Genomic DNA, 20,421 nt, shown 5'->3' on the forward strand with positions numbered 1-20,421 from the left:
ATTATCCCGATGTGTACTATGGCTACGAGTGCAGGGAGCCAGCGCTAAGCGGTGTGTGCTGGTAACCAAGGTAAATATCGGGTAACCAAGCGAAGCGCTTTGCTTGGTTATCTGATATTTACCTTAGTTACCAAGCGCAGCATAGTTTCCACGCATCGCTGCTGGCTGGGGGCTGGTCACTGGTCGCTGGTGAGATCTGCCTGTTTGACAGCTCACCAGCGACCATGTAACGACGCAGCAGCGATCCTGATAAGGTCAGATCGTCATCGTGATCGCTTCTGTGTCGCTACGTGTGACCTAGGCTTTAGTCTAAATTTGTCTAAATCAGTGTTAGTGATCACTTCTCCTTTGCCAAGATAATCCATTCACCTCACAGGTCCAGCATATCAAACACCATCCAGTATTCCAAGGTGCTTTATTCCATGAGTAGTTAAAAGTAGCGGGGAGAGAGCCTTATGGACGATGGCGTTTCGCACTTTCTTGTGCTTCAACGGGTCCTGCACTTTATGATGGAATAAAGCACTTTGGAATACTTGCTGGTGTTTGCCGCAGATTTCTACTTTTTGGACATCAGTTTAGATTTCCTTTTTTCATTGTCTGCGTGTACCCAAAGGTCACTCTACAATGTGCAGTTTTATCACACAGCACAATGACACAAATTTTGTGAGTTTTGAGGGAGCGTGCAATTGGCATGCTGACTGCAGAAATGTCCCCCAGATGCTGACCACTTGTTACCATTCATGTTGGAGTTTTGATAGACACAAGTCAGGTATATATAATGGTTTTAAGTTTAGTTGGTTAGGAACCGTCCCAGGTGGGTACACCTTGACGAGGTGGGATGGCTTCTTACCTTTTTGCAAAAATGTATATACTAAGTACCCTGCTATTAAGCACTTGCATTTTATCCATTATTATTCAGGGTATTTTTCATACAATTTTTCTTTGTTTTTTTTCTTGTCTAGAGGCTGCCATTTACATGCTTGTAATGTTGCATGTTTACTGTTTTTTTTTTGTTACAGCTCAGTTTTTTTTGGTGTTTTTTATGTCCACTAGATCTGTTGGCTGTGAATTGAATATTCATTTTGCTACCATAAGCCATCCCAGGAGACATCTCCGAAAAGACATTTGGGAGAATTTGGCAGTACATCCAACCGGCCTCACAACCGCAGATCACGTGTAACCACAGCAGCCCACGACCTTCACATCCAGCATCCTCACTTCCAGGATCATCTGAGACCGGCCACCTGGACAGCAATTGCAACAATCGGTGCTTAACCAAAGAATTTCTGCACAAACTGTCAGCAGCCATCTCAGGCAAGCTCATCTGTTGCTCGTCATCCTGACCGGGGGTCTACACCTGACTGCAATTCATTGTAGTAACCGACTTGAGTGGGCAAAAGCCCATATGTGATGATGTCTGGCACGTTGGAGAGGTGTTCTCTTCATGGATGAATCTCGGTTTTCACTGTGCAGGGCAGATGACAGACTGTGTATGGCATCGTGTCGGTGAGTGGTTTGCTGATGTCAACCTTGTGAATTGAGTGGCCATGGTGGCTGTGAAGTTATGGCATGGGCAGGAGTATGTTATTGACTACGAACACAGGTGCATTTTATTTATGCCATTTTGAATGCACAGAGATATCATGACGAGATCCTAAGGCCATTGTTGTGCCATTCATTTACAACAATCACCACATGTAGCAGCATGATAATGTACGGCCCCATGTAGTAAAGATCTGTACACAATTACTGGAAGCTGAAAACACTCCAGTTCTTGCATGACAGCATACTCACCGGACCTGTCACCCACTGAGCATGTTTGGGATGCTCTTGATCGGCGTATATAACAGCGTGTTCACGTTCCTGCCGATATGCATCAACTTTGCAGCCATTGAAGAGGAGAGGACCAACAATCCACAAGAAACACTCAAGAACCTGATCAACTCTATGCTCAGGAGATGTGCTACATTGCGTGAGGCAAATGGTGGTCACACCAGATACCGACTAGTTTTCTGATCCCTGGACTCCCCAACACTGTATTGGTCACACCAGATACTGACTAGTTTTCTTATCCCTGGACTCCCCAACACTGTAATGGTCACACCAGATACTGACTAGTTTTCTGATCCCTGGACTCTCCAACACTGTAATGGTCACACCAGATACCGACTAGTTTTCTGATCCCTGGACTCCCCAACACTGTAAAAACTGCACATTTTATAGTGGGCTCTTATTGTGGCCAGCCTAAGACACACCTATGCAATAATCATGATGTTTAATTGTAAGATGTGTTCGTGTTCCTACCCCTGAAAACACCAAAATGTTCTGAAATATAAATAAATAATTGTGATAAATTATAGAGTATTGTTATGTAGGAAAGTATGGTTTAATGCACAGTGTAAGAAATGATAAGGTTTAATAATATTTAATACATACCACTATTAAGGTAATGTAGGTGAAAGGTCAAATCTGCCTGGCAATAGCCCATGGACAGTTGGCAAGAGCCTAAGGTGGTGGCGCTACAGCTGAGAAAATTAGTGGTTTTCAGATAGGAAACGGTTAGTGAGTAGAATGGGCATACAGACTGTTGAGTCATGTTTTGGCCGCATTCTGTGGGTGACTTGTGGATGATGCAACGTTGACATCAAACAATAGTAGCATGTGGGAACAAACAGAGACAAAGATGGTGATTGTAACCCAGATCAGAGAACTGCAACTAAACCCAAGACTAGTAAAGAAGCCGAACACGGCCTTTGTGAATAGGGTCTAAAAACAGATGCTTAGTAGCAGGCCCTGAGTAGCTTAAAATTGAGAGATAATGGGCCAGAACATTGTTGGTCGTGAAAGGAGTATGCAGTCCTGTGCGGCAGATCCTAGAGCGTCATTACTCCCTGTAGCTGGTAGAACACAGAGCCGCTGGTGGACAAGACTGGATTTTACATGCCGTTCTATTATGCTCAGCTGGGTGGTGGCAGAAGATCCGGGAACATGCACAATAATAATAACTGAGGTGAACTTGGAGAACGAAATGTGTCTATTGGTACTCTGTACAAGAAACGTCCAATAAAAAGTGTTTCCGCTACATCTTGTGTATAATCATCAACCAGAGTCTGCATAGTAAACAGCTATTAGCCACAGTCTCCATTGCCTCCACAATTCGGTCCTGGCCTGCCAAAAACAGCGGAATCATGTGGCTTCCTGAAAGGTTAGAACAGCACCGCACCTATCCACACACCAATCCAGTGCCACAACACTTTTCAAGTGAAGTGGAGCCAGGGAGCCTACCAGACGGAATTCCTCACCCGCGGCTTCCACCCCGTGTCCCCTCGTTACAAGTGGCATAGTTAGCAGGATCGTACCTTGCTTCAGGAAAATCAGCATGATACGAGGAAGGCTCAATCCACAGGAAGAACTGTGACCGTTCCTTGGTTGAAAATGGCATAGGCACTAAGATGGTGGATGATGATGCCACTCTAAAAGAAGACCTCAGCAACAGAGTGAAAGCACGCCAAGGTCAGTGCAGCCCTCCAAAGGCTATGCCTACAGGAGGAGTAACCATGCCTGGAGATGCTGGCCCATGTTGAACAGTGCTCACCCCTGGAGGGGACGCTGGAGGAAGCCACGCCTATTACTACGCAACAGCAGAGAATGGGTGGAAACTCCAGCAAAGTGAAATCATGTGGTGGAGGAGCCTCCACCTCGCAGAAGGCAGAGCTGTAACAGGGAACACCTTGAGATGAGCAGGCAGGCACCATTTTGTAAGGTGAGGAAGGGGAGTACAATGGCAGAGCACAACTTGTTGCTGCAGTGTGACGGCCGATGGTACGGAATAGAGAATTAAGGAGGAGTGGAAGGGAATGCTGGCCCTCATGTTGAGGTGAGGCTGAGCGGTTTGACCGAGAGAGTTATTGGGGCTCCAGAAACTGAAGTAAAGGTCAAGAGATCTGCATTGGTGTGGCTAAGTCCTGTGAAAGGGCTGAACGGCTAAAAGCCATACTGGCTCAGTGTCTAGTGAGTACCCCACAAATCCAGGAAGAGATGCAAGTGCAAGGAAGCAGCCACTTCTTCAACAGCCAGGTAACCCTGAGGTAAAATCCCTAAACCCCAAATGCAGCAGACATCAGTTTTGATTTGTGATAAAGTCCTCCTTGACATCTAGCATCTGAACAACACTTCAAGAGGCAAGTCCATCACCCCTGGCTCAGCCATTGAGCTGACAGCTGATCGTACAACCAACAAACTCAGCAGTGACCAGTTTACAGTCGGTAAGTCCTGAGCTCAGGCCCCGCCACAGAGATCCTGGTGGATGCATGCACGTGGACTTAGAGTTTGGCTCCAAAAGAGGTTAGTTAGGCCTACATCTTGTGTGAACCAAACTTTGTGACTTCAAGCTCTGGGCTTACAGTTATAGAGACTTCCATCTATTTTCTTAACTTTCTTCCTTTTTGAAGCAACTCCTTTGGGTGGGAGTAAAAAGGTAGCTTTGAAATTGGTTACGTTTGTGAACTCTTGTGCTGCACCACCACAGGGCCAACTCGTGCACTCATATAATTATCATAGTGGCTGTTTAGGGAAAAAAATAATCACTAATTGATGTTAATAGAATTTCAAAGGAAGAGTAAAGTGTAAACATGATAGTATTTCCAGTCTGAACCCAGCAGAAAATACAAGCTGTACAGTATGCCAGCAAATTATTCATGGGTTAAGACAATCAACACAAAGACTTCTCACTTTGAAAAGTGGAATCTGCTCACCTCACCTCAAATAGACCTGACTGACAGCTAATTAGTCTCTTGCTCCAAAAACTTTGCATTTGTATGATAAAGGTTTACCAGGCAATTTTGTTGTCACAATTCACAACATAAGTGACAATTGACAAAATAAGTACTTGATGTTATAACCATGATATCCCCAAGCCAAATAGTTGCAAATCAATATGTCAGAATTACCTTTTCTTATGGGCACCTCCCTCAAAAACTCATATGGCCATGTAGATGCAGAAATTATAGAAATTATGGCTCTTGGAAGATGATTAGGAATAAAACAAAAGGGTAAAACTGAAAATTGTCTGCATGGTGTGAGACTAGTATAGACTAAAAGGACACCGTTTTGGCCTTAGTGGGGTGAATGATGCCCTTGGCATAATTTGATGTGATCATGTCCTTAAAGGGGATGTCTGGCATGATAAGACAATCACCTAGCCCCAGAATTTAAATTTTTACAATGGGAACGGGTAAAAAAAGACCTCATAATGTAGTATACAATTTGTCCTAAACATGGCAATACCCCACATATGACTGTACAGTACTGTTTAGCTGCACCACAGGGATTGGTAGGGAAGGAGCACCATTTGACTCTTTCAGCACAGATTTTCCTAGAATAGTGTCATGTTGGTAATGTAATAGCTGGAAATAGGGGCTCCTAAACTGACCCTCAATTTAGAAACTCCTACACTGTCCCTTATCCCAGAGGTATTTCTGAAGATGAAGAGGTCTGGACCGCTAGCGTAGCCCTTACTCCTGATCAGCCCTAGGACTAATACCCCTCAGTACCAAACCAGGAGAGGGCCGTGACTGGAGTGGTAAATCCCACACAGAAAGACAGACTGGGGGAAACTGTTGAGAATTTAGTCTGAATCACGTTTTTCAGAGATTTACATGTAATCCCTGGTGTAAGTGTGCCGCCCTGGCAAAACCAGGGTGTCACAGAGGTCTGCATACATCTTTATGGTGCAGAGCTCACTCTCCCTTGGGGAGTTTCCGACACCAATACACACCAGCCAATCAGGCCCACTCGCCCCCTCCTCAGGAAAACTGTAGGGGGAGAGAGGAGCTTGGGGAGAGCAGAGTGTAGTTTCAGTCAGTCTGCAGGAGGAGAGAGGGCTGGAAGCAGGCTCTGTGTGGGGCTAGGAGAAGTGGCAGTGAGGGCCTCAGGAATAGGCCAGCCGCTTCCTGTGTAAGGAGCAGACACAAACACAGACAACAGGCAGGAGAAAAACACCCGAATTAAACACACGAGTGTGGGACCCGTCCTCACAGCAGCCGTGGGCACCAGTTACCAGCAACTTGGTTAATTCCTGGACTCGTGTCAGTTATTGCCTTATACTGTGAGTACTCCTGCACCACCCGGTCCAAGCCATGGACTGCACCCGTTACTACCCCATCCATCACACCGGGGACCCGGGACATCAACACCCTACCCGTGGAGGGAAAATCACCACCTTGCTGCCCATTACCATCCCCGGGATCCTGTGACCGGCAGCGGCGGTGCTCCATTACCTGACTGCACACAACGGGTGGCGTCATGGAACATAGACTACCAAATCTCCCCTGTATATAAGCCCCCTTTTTGCTGTGGAGCCTGGGATCACAGACCGGGTCACGCCACCGTACACCTACAAAAGTGACCCCTTGGCCTGGATCTGAGTACCCCCTATCCCTGGGCGACACATAAGCGATCAGCATAGAGCGCAGGATAAATGTGGGTCCTACTGCGATCTTTGCGAGGTGTATTGAACAAATCTACAGCAGTTGAATTGGCTTTATTTATATATTTTTATGTCACTCACATTACGATATATCCTCAGGTTAGTACTGCTACAGTGATACCAGATTTATAAAGTATTTTTTTAGGTTTAGCTACTATCACACTAAAAAACGTTTTTTTTTATAAAATAATGTGTAATGCGACCCTGCACTCCTTGCTCTCTCATCCTGCAGGGACGACCTGTCAGTAAACGCCGCAGCCAGCTCCCTCCATGCTGCCCGACGTTCCTGCGCTCCTCCACGTGGGTGCCTCCTCCTCCCACCTCCTGGGGCCTATGCATGCAGCACAGGGCCTCCAGGAGTCTCCCAGGGCATGTGAGCACGCTGCTGCCCTTTGCTTAAAGGAAATGCCTCTCATCCTATCGCTGTGAGGCACTGGGTACTTAAGGCACACTCCCACTAGGGGAGGTGCCTGATCAACAACCTCAGTTGTATTGTGTCTAGTTAGTTGTCAGGTCACCTGCCTGTCCTGTGCTTTTTGCCCGGTCCTGTCCTGTTCCTGCCTATACCTGGTTGCACCCCGTCCTACCCTGTTGGTACCTGGTTCCAGTCCTGTTCCTGCCTATACCTGATCGAGCACGTCCTGCCCTGTTTTGACTGTCATGTAAGCCGAGCTCCAGGCGGCGATCGCGCGGGCACTTCTTCCTTGCCCGCACGATAACCAAGCTGTACAGGTATGTCCATTTGCGGGAACGCACTGCAAAATAGGACATACTGGTGTGACGCCCTGGCAAAACCAGGTAGTCACACAATAGGCCCCCGCATAACACCTTCCCTCACAGGGTTACATACAGCCGACCTGAAACCCTAGTCACCCCCCTCAGGGCAAGACAGGCACACCAGTGGGCGGGACCAGGCGGTTAGGGAACGCCCACCTAGGGGTCTAGACAGCCCGGGGCGGGTAAAACAGTAGTCCAAGGCAGATTAGTTAACGTTCAAGTGCAAGTTGGAGGTGCCAAGTTGACAGGTGCCAGGTTCGGAGCCCTGGTACCTTGGCTAGGTGGCAGACGGTGGTCTCCGTCAGCAGGAGACAGAAAGACGGCTCGGCTGATCCAAGGTGGACCGGAACAGGGTTGGAGCCCGCCGGTACCGACACCGGAGAACCGACCCAGAAACCGTGCACAGAGGGGGAACTTGGACCCTGAAGCCAGGATCGGAACCAACGGCCTAGCTAATCAACCGATTGAGGGCAAGATTATAGGTCCTGTCCCAACAAAAGTCCCAAAAGCAGACAACCACCCACAGAGAGGAATAGGGCAACTGCCAGGGCCCATAGATCCCACGGGTCAGCGTCAGCGGGCACGGCTCCTCAGGTACACAAAAAGCCGGGAGCGGACTCCCGTGTTCCATGCCGGGAAGTCTAAACAAACAACAGAACTAGTGCAGAGGAAAAGACAACCGGCCGTGGAGGCCGGCCACCAGCACCTTGGTTTACCAAAAGACTCGTGTGATTCATTTAATTGTGAGTAAACAAACACCCCCTGGTACGTCCGGGTGCGCAAGCCCCTGCCATCGCCATACCCTGCACAGAGACAATGGGTCCCGGGGCAACCATCCCTACCCACGGAGGGGTTAACATCCAGCTGCCACTACATCTCCCCCGGGTGTCCCACAACAGCAGCGGTGGTGTCCCACTTCACCACACACCGTGGGTGGCGTCACGAACTGAATACGGCCAAGCCCGTACAACTACTTCCCCCTTTTCATTTGGCGTGTCCCCGTGACCCCCGGGTCCGGAGGATCCCTCGAGCCACACAGTGGGTCCAGATCCGAGCAGCCCGGCTGCTACATGCGTGGGGCCGGCACACTGGTACATCCAATGTTGGGAAGGAGTTAACGCATAAAAGCCATTCATTTCAGTGTAATGAGTTTTTTTCTGGTACATGTCACACGGATGTCACACAGACGGCACATACGTACACACGAATGGCACACGGATGACAGAAGGATGACACATACAGTACAGTACGTACACACGAATGGCCACACGGATGGTCAAACTACTGTTGCTTGGCAGCGCTTTTGATAAGTTTCCTCCATTGTACTTTTACTGCAGTGGGCACCTTCAGTTTATGAATCCCATATAAATGCCCACAATAAGCTTTTTGTGAACTTGTACAATTAGTTGTAGTCTGGAATCTCCACACAAAACATGGGCCTCATATTAATTGAAAAGGGAGCCTCATACGCCAAACCTCTCCAATGTAAATGATGGCCAGGAACCTGTTGGTCTTGATGAATGGCGCACCAGCAACTGGATCTTTAGCAATTTGATGCTGGTGACACGTCAAGAATATATACTACAATGCTGGCTTTAATAAAATGGTAATGTAATGGGGCCCAGCCCTATGATTAGCATCATCTTCTATCAGGAGACTGTGAAACTCTAAAGCCTTTCAAAGCAATTGTACCGCTCATCGGCATAAGCACTTAATGAGCCCAGCGAAAGTGAGAATGAAAGTCGTGTCAGGAACATCTGACTACAATACATGGAAAATGCCCACACCCAACTCCAGGGAAGTGATGGGTCTCAGAGATTATGGATCACTCCTGTACATAACACTGCTACAAAGGCCACGAGCACACGATGAGTATTTGGTGAGGTTTTTTACCTCAGTATTTGTAGCCAAAACCAGGAGTGGGTGATAAATCCAGAAGTGGTGCTCGTGTTTCTATTATACTTTTTCTCAGATTGTCCCACTCTTCGTTTTGGCTATGTAGCGCCCCGGGGCAGCCGGGCTGCTCGGATCGGACGGTCAGTGGCTCGAGGGGTTCCGGATCTGGGGGCACCGTCGACCAGTTTTAAAGAAAAAGATATGAAAAAGAAAGATATAGTCTGACTACGCCACTCGCTGTGTGCGGCCAGGGATGGTAGGGCCGCCGCTGCGGGTTCCCACTGGGGATGATGGATGGGGGCAGCGTGAATGGTGGAGCCCTCCGTGAGCAGGGCTTTTCCCCAGGGGTAGGTGAGTGTTAACGTGGAGGTGCAGGGCAATAAATCAGTCTAGACAGGTGAGTGCAGTTTAGTTGCCTTTACTTACTACTGGGTTCGCACCCTGGAGACGTGCTGGATCCCAGGTGCGCCCGAGTCCACTATAGCTGTGCCAGCCAACCTGGTGCCACTCTCCCACCGATGCACTCTGGTATATTTGTCGGTCCTCCCTGGCGTGGAGCTCCTGGAGGTCCGTCTGGTGTCTGGATCCTGCCGCAGGCAGCTTGGACTATTTAAGGGAATATGTCCCGGTCCTCCCTTTGCTGCTGTTGCCTCGGACATTAGTGGTGGCAGATGAGTCCTGAAAACCCACCCGCCTGGCAGAGTTAACAGATGGCTTGAAGTCCTGGTCTGTTCTGGGATCTGCACCCCGTGCGTGCAAAGTACTGGGAGCCCTGGATGTTCACCCCACAGGATCCCTCTGTCCTTGGAGCTTGCTCTCTCGCTTTCCAGATACTTTCTCCTCGGAGTGGCCGATCTTTCTACTCAGGTCTTTGCGGGGTCTTTGCTACTTTCACTGTGTCTCAAGATTCCGTTGTCTGTCTTGACACCTGTCCTTTTACTACCGCTCACTTCTCACTCCTCTCCTCAACTCTCAACTCCTTTCTCCTTCAACTCCTTTCTCTCTCTCTTCCACTGACTAGCCACACTTCCAATGTCACTCGCTCCTCCTCCAGGTCTGGTCCCTCCCTTTCCAGTTGGCTGCCTGTTAGCTCACAGTGCCCAACTCTGTTACCTGATTCTAAGGGGGGTCTCCCACCCTGGTTGTGAGTGTAAATATTCTTGTGTGCTAGTGTGTGTACTGACTGGCACAGTCATGTAGGACCCAAGCTGTTACAGTGATATTACCTTGTTTTGTGACACCTAGTTACCGCAGGGGCGTCACAGCTACAAATACTGAGGTAAATACTCACCAAATACTGAATATGTGGCCTAAAGCTGTACGTAGCTGAGGTCTTCTCATTGTGGTTGGTAAACACTACAGCAGCTGCCATTCGAGTGCTGGAGGCCAGAAATGTGCACTTTCGGCTTCTGCTGGACTAGTACATGCTGACATACACTGTTTTCGAACCACGTAGTGACGTTATACAGACTGTCCTGCCCAGCACGCACATGCATTTTTCCACATCCACTGTCAGATATGTTGGCAGAGTTTGTAGTGCCCCTGAAGCCATAAGGGAGATACAAGGTACTGCATCCCCACAGGATGCAGAGCCTACCCCTCAGGAACCCAGAAGAACAACAACAAAAACATTCCAGTTAATCCCTGTTTCTCCTCAAATTCCCCATCAGACTGGTACCTGACTAGGTTGGACCAATGGATGGCCACTTAGAGGTGGAGCCGATCCAGTACTCTAGACGACCAGGTGGGAGGGCCAGACAGTGGACAGTCAGACAGTCAGTCTGCAGGAGTCACTGGCAGAGAGAGGAAGCGAGCAGACGCACTGACAGGAGTGTGACAGTGACCTGAGGGCCCAGGCGGTTGGATGCCTGTGGAGTACGGTGGAGTGCTCCTGGAACCATAGCACCGACGGGGTACAAAATCCTAGGTCAGGCAAATGCTCTAAGCAGACCTGATAAAATCTGCACAGTGGGGGGACCATCAAGGACCTCACTGGCCTTGAAGTTCGGGACTCAGTAGCAACAGGAGAACCGGGGAACAGGACCAGAGGCTCCAACCCCACAGGGTTCATGCTACCTTCATACGGATTGCCGTTAAGAGACTACCAGAAGGGGACCCCCAGCTGCTTTAAGCCACGGGGACGCACCAACCAAAGAGAGGTGCAGGGGAAAGAAGCCACCAGGTCACTAAACCGGCACTGGGACTAAAGGGACCTGCAGTCAACACCAGCCTTCCTCGGGTGACCAGTTTACATTTTGCCGTGAGTAAAGGAACCAGTTACACTGCAACCCCTTGTGTGGCCTATCTTCTTTCAACACCCATCTACTTCACCTATCCTCTGGGGCCTGGCCCTGTTTGCGGAGGGCCTAAAATCCCAGCTGCCACTAACACCAGCCCCAGTAGTGAGAACTGTGCAGCAGCGGCTCCATCCACATAGCCGCAACCCGCAAGTGGCATCACGTGATAAACTTTCATTGAATTCCCCTATAAATATACCCCTTTTAAAAAGTACCCAGGGAACGGAACCGGGCAACGGTGACATTCTCCCAGGTACACACCGAGTACCCCATAACCCTGGGCGACACAGTATCACTGAAGTTACACTGCAAGGATATGTTCACATGGAACCTTCTGAGATGTTCAAAAACAAGTTTTTCAAGTGGAAGCTGCTTCATAGTCACATAGGTTGAAAAAAGACCTCGGTCCATCTAGTTCAACCTTCCTCCACCAATTATACAGACAACAATGTTGTGTGTACTGAGGAAATCATCCAGGCCTTTTATAAAAGTTTCTATAGTATCACCATTACTACCTCTTGTGGTAGGGCATTCCACAGTCTGACTGCTCTAACTGTAAAGGACCTTTTCCTATTTAGCTGCCAGAATCGCTTTCCTTTCACCCGCAGTGAGTGCCCCCTGGTCCTCAGTATTGTCTTTGGAAGAAATAAGTCATGTGCCAGTCCTTTATATTAACCACACTTTAGGAAACTTCTTTTTTGAAGAGTTTTTGAGGTCGTTTCTCTTCTACTGAGGTGTATTTTTTTTCAGCCATTTCATTGGACGGTACATTATTGGGAATGGACTCCATCAGAATCCACTTCAAAGAAGTGACATGCACTTTTTTCTCCACCAGACTATTTTTAAAACCTTAGGGAAAAAACTCTAAAAACACTACCCTGACGTACTGAGCTTTTGAAGCAGATGCTTTAGGAAAAGGGCAGCGGTGTTATTATTCCTCAACCATCTTTACTACCAACGTTTATGCGTGGCTTTGTTGTCAGCAACTTTTTTTTTCAACTGTGTATATAAACTAGTGAGTGGCTTCCAAACAGAGGTTGCCTGAAGAATGGCCAGATATCTATCTTAACCGCTTGATGGTTTTCGAAGCCTGAAGTGGTTAAAAGAAGCTGAAAAAGACTGAGCGTGGGCACTGCAAGTCATTTTGATATTGTTGTGCATATGTTAATTCTTTTTAGCAGTTTTTAAGAGCTTTTTCCGACAGGTTTCATGCGGAATCTGCCTGAAAGAAGACATTGGGTGCACATACCCAAAGATTTTTCAAAGTGTTTTATAAATCCACTTCTAAAAACTCATTATAAAACTCCTTGTGAACATAGTCCAAGGAAAGAACACAGGAACCACCACTGATGGTCAGAGAGGAGCACTTTTATCCTCATTAGAATGGAGCAGTAGTGCGTATGCTCGGCCTCCACTCCATTGATAGCCTAAGGGCGGCTTTGCACTTTGCGACATTGCACGTGCGATGTCGATGGGGTCAAATCGAAAGTGACGCACATCCGGCGTCGCAGTCGATATCGCAACGTGTAAATCCTTTTTGATACGATGAACGAGCGCAAAAGCGTCGTTATCGTATCATCGCTGCAGCCTCCGACATTTCCATAATGCCGGTGCAGCGACAAGTGCGATGTTGTTCCTCGCTCCTGCGGCAGCACACATCGCTGTGTATGAAGCCGCAGGAGCGAGGAACATCACCTTACCTGCCTCCCGGCTGCAATGAGAAGGACGGAGGTGGGCGGGATGTTTACATCCTGCTCATCTCCGCCCCTCCACTTCAATTGGCCGCCTGCCGTGTGACGTCGCTGTGACGCCGCACGACCCGCCCCCTTAGGAAGGAGGCGGGTCGCCGGCCAGAGGGACGTCGCACGGCAGGTATGTGCGTGTGAAACTGCCGTAGCGATAATAATCGGTACAGCAGCTTTCACTAGATATTGCACGTGCGACGGGGGCGGGACTATCGCTGCAGCATCGGTAACACATTGTTACCGATGTCGCAGCGTGCAAAGCCCGCCCAAGTCTATGTTCACAATGAGTTTTTTGAAGAATTTTTTTAAATAAATCTGCTCTAAAGTCCTCCTTAAAAAATGCTTGCTATGTGTACACAAAGTCCTTTTCAGGCCAATACCGCCACAGGAAAAAAAACTATCAAAAATGTTCAAAAGAATGAACATAAGCCTTTTAACCCATTCAGGTTTTTAAAAATGCCAAGGAGTTACAAAGAAGTGACATGTTTTGTCTTCTGGCGTTTTCAGCTCAGAATGTACTCTACGTTACAATGCAAGTTAATGGGAAAACTGAAAAGATACTCAGTAGATAACCAGACATTTTTGAAGCGTTTTGCCATTATTCAAAGGAGTAAAAAACCCCAAAACACAACAACTTGAAAATGACAGCAAAAAAAGACTTCACAAAAACCATGGGAAAACTCTCTAAAAATGTTCCCGCCCAAACATAGTCTATGACGTTCCCTGAGTCACATAGAGTGTCTGCGCAAAATTTCGTGATTTTAAATGCGACGGTGCGGATTCCTTTAGCGGACATACATACATACATACACACACACACACACATACACTCAGCTTTATATATATACTAGCTGTACTACCCGGCTTCGCCCGGGTTAATAACTGCTTTTAACAAAATAGAATGTATTAACAAAAATGTAATCTGCACACAAAAACCACAAAACAAATAGATAGAAATGTAATTATTAAATTGTTGCCTATATTAACCAATCAGAGCTCAGATTAATTAACTGTAGCAAAATAGAAGCTAAGCTGTGATTGGTTGCTATTGGCAGCCTGATAAATCTCCAGGCAACAGAAAGCCCTCCCCCTTGACAGTATACATTAGCTCACACATACACATATAGACAGGTCATGTGACTGACAGCTGCCGTATTTCCTATGTGGTACATTTGTTGTTCTTGTAGTTTGGCTGCTTATTAATCAGATTTTTATTTTTGAAGGATAATACCAGACTTGTGTGTGTTTTAGGGCGATTATGTGGTGAGGTTGGTGTATGTGTGGTGAGATGTGTGCTGAGGGTGTTATATGTGTTCAAGTACGTGTTAGTGTGTGGCGCATTTTGTGTGTGTGTTCATATCCCCGAGTGTGGTGAGAATCCCATGTCGGGGCCCCACCTTAGCAACTGTACGGTATATACTCTTTGGCGCCATCGCTCTCATTCTTTAAGTCCTCCTTGTTCACATCTGGCAGCTGTCAATTTGCCCCCAACACTTTTCGTTTCACTTTTTCCCCATTATGTAGATAGGGGCAAAATTGATTGGTAAATTGGAACGCGCGGGGTTAAAATTTCGTCTCACAACATAGCACCCAGCGCTGCCCGGGATAGTAACTGTCTCTCTGTTTCTCTCCCATTCTCTGTCTGTCTCCCCCTCTGCATATATCTCTCTGTCTCTCTCTCTATCTCTTTGTCTGTCTGTCTCTTTCCCTGTCTGTCTCTGTCTCTTTCTCCATCTGTCTCAATCTCTTTCCCTATCTGTCTATCTATCTCTGTCACTTTCCCTGTCTGTCTCTTTCCCTGTCTGTCTCTTTCCCTCTCTTTCCCTGTCTGTCTCTTTCCCTCTCTTTCCCTGTCTGTCTCTTTCCCTCTCTTTCCCTGTCTGTCTCTTTCCCTGTCAGTCTGTTTCTTTGTCTGTGTCTGTCTCTTTGTGTCTGTCTCTTACCCTGTCTATGTCTGTTTTTTTACCCTGTCTGTGTCTGCCTCTTTCCCTGTCTGTGTCTGTCTCTTTCCCTGGCTGCATTGTGACACGCCAACATTCCATATAAGGGCGTGGCTGCGCATTGTTCTGAAGTTCTGGCTGCACTGTGGCTCCCAGCTCCATTCGCTTTAATGGAGGCAGGTTTTTTGGTGAATAACTGTAAAGAGCAGGGTTAAAATTTCCCCTCAAAACATAGCCTATGACGCTCTCGTGGGTCCAGAAGTGTGAGTGTGCAAAATTTTGTGGCTGTAGCTGCGACGGTGCAGATGCCAATCCCGGACATACACACACACATACATACACACATTCAGCTTTATATATTAGATGTATACTAGCTGTAGTACCCAGGCGGTGCCCGGGATAGTAACTGTCTCTCTGTCTCTCTCCCAGTCTCTGCCTGTGTGTCGCTGTCTGTCTGGCTTTCTGTCTATCTCTTTCCTTGTCTGTCTGTGTCTATGTCTCTGTCTGCCTGTTTCTATCTCTCTGTCTGTATTTGTATCAGTCTGTCTCCATCTTTGTGTCTGTCTGTCTCTCTGTATCTCTGTGTCTGTCTCTATGTGTGTGTCTGTCTGTCTCTGTCTTTCCCCGTCTGTCTCTTTCCCGTCTGTTTCCTTCCCCGTCTGTCTCTTTCCCCGTCTGTCTCTTTCCAGGTCTGTCTCTTTCCAGGTCTGTTTCTTTGCCCAGCTGTCTCTTTGCCTGGGCTGTCTCTTTGCCCGGGCTGTCTCTTTCCAGGGCTGTCTCTTTCCAGGGATGTCTCTTTACCCGGCTGTCTCTTTGCCCGGCTGTCTCTTTGTCTGGATGTCTCTTTGCCCGGCTGTCTCTTTCCAGGGCTGTCTCTTTGCCCGTCTGTCTCTTTCCAGGTCTGTCTCTTTGCCTGTCTGTCTCTTTGACCATCTGTCTCTTTCCAGGGCTGTCTCTTTTCAGGGCTGTCTCTTTGCCCGGCTGTCTCTTTTCCTGGCTGTCTCTTTTCCTGGCTGTCTCTTTTCCTGACTGTCTCTTTGCCCGGCTGTCTCATTTCCTGGCTGTCTTTTTGCTCGGCTGTCTCTTTCCTGGGCTGTCTCTTTCCCTGTCTGTCTCTTTGTCTGTCTGTCTCTTTCCAGGGCTGTCTCTTTCCAGGTCTGTCTCTTTGCCCATCTGTCTCTTTCCAGGTCTGTCTCTTTTCCCGTCTGTCTCTTTCCAGGGCTGTCTCTTTCACTGTCTGTCTCTTTCCAGGTCTGTCTCTTTCCACGTCTGTCTCTGTCTGTCTCTATCTCTCTGTCTCTTTCCACGTCTGTCCCTGTTTGTGTCTCTGTCTGTCTGTCTTTTTCTGTCTCTCTCTATCCGTCTCACCACCGACATCTTATTACCTCACACATAAGCTTCTTATACTAACAGTTTATTTTGTTCCTATAGCAACCACTGACAGTTGCTATTAATAGCCTGTAGCTCCCACCTTTATTCAGTTTAATGGAGGCAGGATTTTGGTGAGTAACTGAAAAGCGCTGGGTTAAATTTTCCCTTCAAAACATAGTCTATGACGTTCCCTGAGTCACATGGGGCGTCTGTGCAAAATTTCGTGATTGTAAATGCAACGGTGCAGATTCCTTTAGCAGACATACATACATACACTCAGCTTTATATATTAGATATATATATATATATATATGTGTATATATATATATATATATATATATATATATATATATATATATATATATATATATATACAGTCATATGAAAAAGTTTGGGCACCCCTATTAATGTTAACCTTTTTTCTTTATAACAAATTGGGTTTTGCAACAGCTATTTCAGTTTCATCTATCTAATAACTGATGGACTGAGTAATATTTCTGGATTGAAATGAGGTTTATTGTACTAACAGAAAATGTGCAATCTGCATTTAAACAAAATTTGACCGGTGCAAAAGTATGGGCACCTCAACATAAAAGTGACATTAATATTTTGTAGATCCTCCTTTTGCAAAAATAACAGTCTCTAGTCGCTTCCTGTAGCTTTTACTGAGTTCCTGGATCCTGGATGAAGGTATATTTGACCATTCCTGTTTACAAAACAATTCCAGTTCAGTTACGTTTGATGGTCGCCGAGCATGGACAGCCGCTTCAAATCATCCCACAGATTTTCAATGATATTCAGGTCTGGGGACTGGGATGGCCATTCCAGAACATTGTAATTGTTCCTCTGCATGAATGCCTGAGTAGATTTGGAGCGGTGTTTTGGATCATTGTCTTGCTGAAATATCCATTCCCTGCGTAACTTAAATTTCGTCACTGATTCTTGCACATTATTGTCAAGAATTTGCTGATACTGAGTTGAATCCATGCGACCCTCAACTTTAACAAGATTCCCGGTGCCGGCATTGGCCACACAGCCCCAAAGCATGATGGAACCTCCACCAAATTTTACTGTGGGCTGCAAGTGCTTTTCTTGTAATGCCATATTTTTTTGCCTCCATGCATAACGCCTTTTTGTATGACCAAACAACTCAATGTTTGTTTCATCAGTCCACAGGACCTTCTTCCAAAATGTAACTGGCTTGTCCAAATGTGCTTTTGCATACCTCAGATGACTCTGTTTGTGGCGTGCTTGCAGAAACGGCTTCTTTCGCATCACTCCCCCATACAGCTTCTCCTTGTGCAACGTGCGCTGTATTGTTGACCGATGCACATTGACACCATCTGCAGCAAGATGATGCTGCAGGTCTTTGGAGGTGGTCTGTGGATTGTCCTTGACTGTTCTCACCATTCTTCTCTGCCTTTCTGATATTTTTCTTGGCCTGCCACTTCTGGGCTTAACAAGAACTGTACCTGTGTTCTTCCATTTCCTTACTATGTTCCTCACAGTGGAAACTGACAGTTTAAATCTCTGAGACAACTTTTACAAAACCAATTTAGTGCTTTAGTAAGTCAGTAAAAAGTAGTTAGGAGTGTTCAAATCAAGACATTGATAAGGGTGCCCATACTTTTGCACCGGTCAAATTTTGTTTAAATGCGGATTGCACATTTTCTTGTAGTACAATAAACCTCATTTTAATCCAGAAATATTACTCAGTCCATCAGTTATTAGATATATGAAACAGAAATAGCTGTTGCAAAAACCCAATTTGTTATAAAGAGAAAAGGTTAACATTAATAGGGGTGCCCAAACTTTTTCATATGACTGTATATATATAGTGATATAAAAAAAATCATGACCAAGTATTAATTTTTACAGAAAAACCTCAATAAATCATAGAGGATTACATACATATACAGTCATGGCCAGAAGTGTTGGCACCTAGGAGGACCCCACTTTTGACACAGAGACATAAATAAGCTAGACTGCAGGTTGCCAAAATGTTCAAGAGTAAAGGCTGCTTTACACCAGACAATCTATCGTGCGATAGATCGTCGGGGTCACGGTTTTTGTGACGCACCTCCGGCATCGCTGGCGATGCCGGCCTGTGTGACACCTCCTAGCGACGCAGTATCGCTCACAAATCGTGAGTCGGGTACTGCTCGTTAGGTTCCATAATATCGTTTAATTTGGTTGATCATCGTTTCCGTGGTAGCACACGCCGCTCCATGTGACACCACGGGAACGATGACCAGCTCACCTGCCTCCCGCGGCCGCCGCCGGCTCTATGTGGAAGGAAGGAGGTGGGTGGAATGTTTACATCCTGCTCATCTCCGCCCCTCCGCTTCTATTGGCCGGCGGCCGTGTGACGTCGCTGTGACGCCGAACGTCCCTCCCACTTCAGGAAGTGGACGTTCGCCGCCCACAGCGAGGTCGCACGAGAGGTAAGTATGTGTGACGGGGGTTACTGACTTTGTGCGACACGGGCAGCGATTTGCCCGTGACGCAGAAAGGACGGGGGCGGGTACGATCGATTGTGAAATCGCACAATCGATCGTACCATGTAAAGCAGGCTTAAGCCAAAATCTGTAAAAGTATTTTGTGAACAAATGAGACCAAGATAGAGATTTTTGGTAAATCACATCATTCTACTGTGTATCGAAAATGTAACAAGGTCTGCAAAGAAAAGAACACAGCACCTATAGTCAAATATGGTGGAGCCTTATAGATGTTTTGGGGTTGTTTTTTTGCCTCTCGCAATGGGTGCCTTGAGTGTGTGCAAGGTATCATGAAATCTGAAGACTACCAAAGGATTTTGGGTTGCAATGTAGTGTCCAGTGTGAGAAAGCTGGGTTTGTGTCCTAGGTCATGGGTCTTCCAGCAGGAAAATGACCCCAAACATACTTCAAGAAGCCCCCAGAAATGGATGGAAACAAAGCTCTGGAGAGCTCTGAAGGGGCAGCAATGAGTCCGGATATAAATCTTAAAATTGCTGTTGGGAGAACAAATATGAGAGATCGGGAACAGTTTGCAAAATTACCAAAGTTGCCAGATTCCAGTTGAGGTGTAAGAAGCTTGAGAATGGTTATAGGAAGCGATAGATTTCAGTTATTTATTCCAAAGAGGGTGCTATCAAATATTAAGTTGAGGGTGCAAACAATTTTGCACGGTCCATTATTGGGGATTTGTGTGAAATGTTGTTAAATTTTCCTTTCTTCCCTGTATTTTTTTTGTGTTGATCTAATACAAACAAAGGAAATAAACATGTGTATAACAAAATATGTAATTACAATAATTTTCCGGGAGAAATACTTCATTTTCTGGACCAATTTCAAGGAGGGTGACAACACTTATGCCCATGACTGTACGACATTTGTTTCTCTTACTATATAAAGTGCAAAAACTTGATCATTACAATCACAATAATCTGTGTCAGATCCTCCAGCTTCACAAAAATCACATTATTATTATTATTATTATTTTGGACAATGAAAAAAAATCTCTATTTTTAAGGACTTTATGGATAGTTGGCCGCAGTAGTGGACACAGAAAAAAACGACCCCTATGCAAGAACAATATATGGACCCTTGGCAGCCCAAGAGCTCATCATAATGCACAAATCCTCCTTCTTTGGGGGTAGGAGTGGCCCTCTTACCTCTTGGGCACAGGTTGCAAAAATATGTCCGCCCCTGATCGGCCAATTTACATCACAATGATCGGCGCACGTCCAATCCGATTTAACAAACATTTAACACTTTCCTGTCCCTGTAAGTGCCTGCAGATGTGATCTGTGCTTTCTATTGAATCCATACTCACTCAGACATGGGCGCACTCAGAGAGAAAAGGGCTTCTGTGAAAGAATAATATATGGGCCTTTTGTGTCCCAGGAGCTCATGAAAATGCACAGT

The sequence above is a fragment of the Anomaloglossus baeobatrachus genome, chromosome 6 (genome assembly GCF_048569485.1).
Source record: "Anomaloglossus baeobatrachus isolate aAnoBae1 chromosome 6, aAnoBae1.hap1, whole genome shotgun sequence".
Taxonomy (NCBI): domain Eukaryota; kingdom Metazoa; phylum Chordata; class Amphibia; order Anura; family Aromobatidae; genus Anomaloglossus; species Anomaloglossus baeobatrachus.